The 5186-nt window shown below is 38.8% G+C and overlaps 1 non-coding gene across 1 annotated transcript; it reads right to left on the bottom strand.

Annotated features, from left to right (window-relative positions):
- Positions 1-701: 701 nt before the first annotated feature.
- Mir4826 (microRNA mir-4826) lies at positions 702-802 on the bottom strand. The gene has a single exon (NR_038783.2). It is a non-coding gene; the product is annotated as a microRNA mir-4826 (primary transcript).
- Between the last annotated feature and the right edge of the window lie 4384 nt (positions 803-5186).

Genomic DNA, 5186 nt, shown 5'->3' on the forward strand with positions numbered 1-5186 from the left:
ATACTCTATATTCACACCTATCTACTGGCGGTAGATTCTACATTTTCTGGACGGGTGTCGTCTCTCCAAATAATTATGATCCAAACTTGAATTTAATTACAGAGTCCTTGGCAGCTATAGAAATAATGAAGTACTAAAGTCGTCGAGTCGTACCACACATGCGTACTGGGGTTAAAAGCCATAGTGAATGGCGTCGGTTTTCGTTTGAGTTTTGGTTGAATTGAATACGACCCGCGTCCTAAAGTTTTAGTGCCGAAAAGTGAAATTATATGACTCTGTAATTTCCACTACTATATCTACTTAAATATTCATCAAATAATTGAAGTTGTGGAATGACTAGATTACACACGTGTTAGTGGTAACATGTAATTGGCACGTGATAGGTTATACTATACATGTATATAGTAATTTCATAAATTTACTTAGAAAGTTAGTAAACATTTATTTTTATATCCACAGCACGATGTCCGATAAATGACAACAGTGACATCATCGTCTCCATTTTTACGACAATATTACGGTACAACCAATTCTTCTCGTTAGAACCAATTCTTCTCGTTATGTGGTGTTACCCGAGCTATCACGCTGTCCGCACCTAAGCTATTAGCGATGTAAACACGACAATCAATCAACATTACGATTTTCGCTGTTTGAATCACTACCAAAGCTATTTCAAAGTGAAGTCCAGCCATTTTCTATTGTAGTTTGACATCGCTACCGACGATCCGATTTGAAGTGTTGGATTCGTGCTTGATTCCATATCCAACACTTGTTATCGGATGGCCAGTAGCAACAACTTTGCCATATTCGGGTCAATTACCGCTGTCATCTCACTGTGCATCACCACAGAATGGATACTTGTGTGTTGTATACCATTCGACTTGCCTGACCGCACTCCAATGCTCGCAGTGTATACTAGTTGTATCAAATATGGCTGACTTGTCGTATTCTCTGCTCTTACGTGCTTTGTTCGTTGGTCGTAAAACTCGGTCATTTTCTTCTACATGGATGTGAATGGTATGTCGCCATGTATTCGTGTATCGACTTGTGTCTCTTCTAGCACGGATGACTAAAATACAAACACATATTTATAACATATAGTTTCAGTGGAAAAACAAAATTAGCTCTGTTCTTGTTTTATGTGTTTGATTCTTTTTTTTTTTTGCTTTCGCATTCATCAGATGATCTTCATTACCATCATTTGGTAGAAAACTAATCAAACGCCGCTTAATTTATTTATGACTTTGAATTTAAAATGTACTTGGAACAACGTAAAAAATACCAGATGAGAACGTAAATGTATACTACGGCGAAACCATCGCAGTCGTTCTCGTGATTAACAGTGTTGTGTGTTTTCCATGGAAACACAATATTCGGCTAAATTACTTATTTTGTTCGTGGTTTTAGAATTTGTTTGATCACATCATTACAAAGCCATGATACTAGTACATGTTTGTACACAGTTACTGGTAAATGAAAAGTCTATGTTAACCATGGTGTCATTACCACCATGTCGATGTTATGTACTATAATAGAAAAAGTCAATCGTAAGGAATCCGTATACAATACTCATATATCTTCACTTTGAAAAATCATTATTTGTTGTTATAATACCCATATTTGTATACAAATATACCAATATAAAATGTGGTGTACTCACCTGCGAGAGCATGTCAGCATTTCTGCAGCTGCTGGGCTGTTAACGCTCTGCTAACCAGACGCTAAACTGACCCAGCATCTGCGCCTCGCCTCTGACACTGTAAGGTAGCCGTAACGAAGCGCAGTGTTCTGCAATGATTGATGTCTTCCTATTGTTCTATACATTAGAAAAGGGAGACTAAAAGCAGTGACAGGATGGATACTATTCAGAGCTACACTATCTCGCTAGGTAACCAATTTAATGAAAAACTCACTTACGACCTCAGTTTATTTCCCCAACAAGAACCATAAATCAAAACTGTAAGCGTACTAAAAATCCTTTCTCCACTTTTGTTCACTTAGCTATTAATACACACAGCCCTGAAATAATAATAATAATAAAAAAAACTCGTTGTGTTTTAATGTGTTTTTATCAAATCAACCTCGTTCAAGTGCAGTACAAACTTTACTGGTTTATAGCAGAGATTATTGTCAATCCTCAACATTAAATCTGAACCAGGGCCGATTTTTATAGTCCCCACTGACCTTGCATGTATAGTTAGGTGGTCTGGCTGACAAAGGGCGTGCTTTGATGCACGTCCAATGATAGTAACACGCTCCCCTTGTTTCCAACATTGATTAATTCACATTGACCCAAAGGTCATTTTAAAATGGCGTCCCCTTGTGAAACAACGTAGCCGTATAAACCAAGCGGCCTTACTATATGTTTTAACATTAAAAAAACGATTTTGTTACAAAAAAGGTGTCCTAAATTTTATTTGTAAATGCACGACATTCTGGTATAAGAATTCGGGTTATCGCACATACATATAGGTTTGAGGGAACATTCACATCCTCGATACATGGGAGGTATGAAGATGGTGTTCACAGTGCATTGAAATAAATCAATGTAGAATCTATGTCGTATTTGAATCTTGGGTAACTTCAATACCATCTGCGGCTAACGAACTTTTGACAACAAACAATCCTGAAATTTGAAAGTCACGTGAATGGCGATTTGAAAATCCGAAGTAAGCCTGAATTAGTAGTTGAGTTTGTATACCAGCTGTACGCATTTTGACCAATTTCCAAATCCAAATCCAAAGGGAAAATCATAAAAGTCGTTGTTTTTATGGATAAGTTTCACACCTGTTATTTGTATCTGCTCTTTGTCGCTTGTTTGACGACTGTCCGGAAGACTAAAAATTGGCGATACTAATTTGCTGGCGGGCATGGAAGATGGTGATTGGTGGGCCTAAAAACCGACAATATTGATTTGCTGGCGGGCATGGAAGATGGTGATTGGTGGGTCCAAAAACCGACAATATTGATTTGGTGGTGGCCTGAAAGCTGGTGATTGGTGGGTCTAAAAACCGACAATATTGATTTGGTGGTGGCCTGAAAGATGGTGATTGGTGGGCCTAAAAACCGACAATATTGATTTGATGGCGGGCATGGAAGATGGTGATTGGTAGGTATAAAAAGCGACAATATTGATTTGATGGCGGGCATGGAAGATGGTGATTGGTAGGTATAAAAACCGACGATATTGATTTGATGGCGGGCATGGAAGATGGTGATTGGTGGGTCCAAAAACCGACAATATTGATTTGGTGGCGGTCATGGAAGATGGTGATTGGTGGGTCTAAAAACCGACAATATTGATTTGATGGGGCGGGGACAGTTGATACATAGCTGGGTACGGAGGTGTCCCTGAGTGCTCAAAAGTGTGACCATTTTTACACCTAGATAGTGGCAAAATCTATACCCATCATATTTATACCAAAGTACCATTTCTGTCATCACTGTTTGTTCCAAATATACCAAATCGGAAAAATATTACCGATATTTATGCCTATCTTGACCAGAAATAAGACCCAAAATAAAAAAAAACGAGACCCATTTCAGGGGCACGTCCCCATTATGCAAATTCTATTTACCCCCCCCCCCCCGGGTTTGGTGGTTGGGTGGAAGACAGTGATAGACAATAGACTAACCTTCAAATATGATGATATATTATAACTGTAGACAAATGGTTTTATTGTTACCGTGTATACCACATGATGTAATACTGAATATATTCATGCACAAAATATGCAACTATGACATGTGTTAATATCAACTCACATATTTTATTTGGTATATATACACATCACATATTGTTTTAAGTAGGTTTTTTTTTACCAGAATATCAAGAGATTTTCTTGAATTTTTACCTAAAATAGTTGATAATGATTCATTCCAACTTTTTTAAAATGAACAATAATCTTCCTTTACAGATCATCATAAGAAATCTACAAAGTACATAGAAGACCAATGTAATTATATATATTATTATAACCGGTGGGTGAGTACTGTCGGGTGATGGTTTCGAGTTGGATTGGGTTAGTATGAGTTCTGTTTCGGATCAGGAGTGTAAGAGAAACGGCTTAGTTCTGCAGTTGGGGAACTTTTGACTCACTTGGCTTCAAGTTCGGCTTGAGGGACCGGGTCGTAACGCTTGCAGACGCACACAATGATGAAGAAACACCAACATTGCTTAGTTATAAATACATATTGATAAGATAAGACGTGACATTTAAATACATGGGCGGATTTAGAGGGGGGCGAGTCCCCCCCCCCATTTTAAACAACCAACAGGGCTTCGCGGCATCAGCGCTCGCGAACATGGCCTTCGGCCAACTTATCGCTGCCCCCCCCCCCATTCCAGAATCCTAGATCCGCCCCTGAAATACATGTAGAATGGTTGTTGATACTTATGCTTACTGAGCGCAGGAATACGGATTCGTGTAGAGAGTTGGCCGTGTTGCGAGGTATCGGGGAAAAAACTGGATCTGGATCCAATGTCACGGTGCGTCTTGTGATACACGTACTTGAACACGTAGAGCTGGCGGCCCGTCGTAGGTGCTATGTTGCTACTCTCTGCCTCCGCTTCCTTGCCCTCAGTATGCTGCCCGAAGCCCAGTTCGACTCGTTGTGTGTACTAACCCTCTTTTAAGGGTTAACTTCTATCATGCGCCAGCTGCACTTTAGCCAGAGTGTTTGTAATTGAAAACAATACACTTCGAATATTAATTACAATATTTGATTAGCGCTAATTAATGAAAAGGAAACCACTGTTACAATAATTGGCAATTAAGATAGATGAAAACAATACATCTCGGATGTTGGTTACCAAGTTTGGTTGGCATTAACTTGAATTATTAAACAAAAGACCGCTGTTACTATCTTTGGCGATTGAGATAAATTACGCTGTATCAGTTTTCCAAGTTCAAAGCCAGTTGAAATAATTAGACTACCTGCTGTGCCTAATTAATGTGCCCATTGTCTCAGCTACTAATCCTCTATAATGATACGGGTAAGTGAAACTGAACAATTGATTCGTTAAACATATACCATGACAAAGGGAAATAATTCAGCTGGCGACTTATCATGAACTTTCACATTGGAGATGCGACAGTGAATAGCGCTGGAAATAAATAAACATAAAAAACTCCTGACAACTTCCTAACATGGCGGAACTGAAAAATATGAAATGTCCTCGCTTC

The sequence above is a fragment of the Saccoglossus kowalevskii genome, chromosome 17 (assembly GCF_978046115.1).
Source record: "Saccoglossus kowalevskii chromosome 17, keSacKowa6.1, whole genome shotgun sequence".
Taxonomy (NCBI): domain Eukaryota; kingdom Metazoa; phylum Hemichordata; class Enteropneusta; family Harrimaniidae; genus Saccoglossus; species Saccoglossus kowalevskii.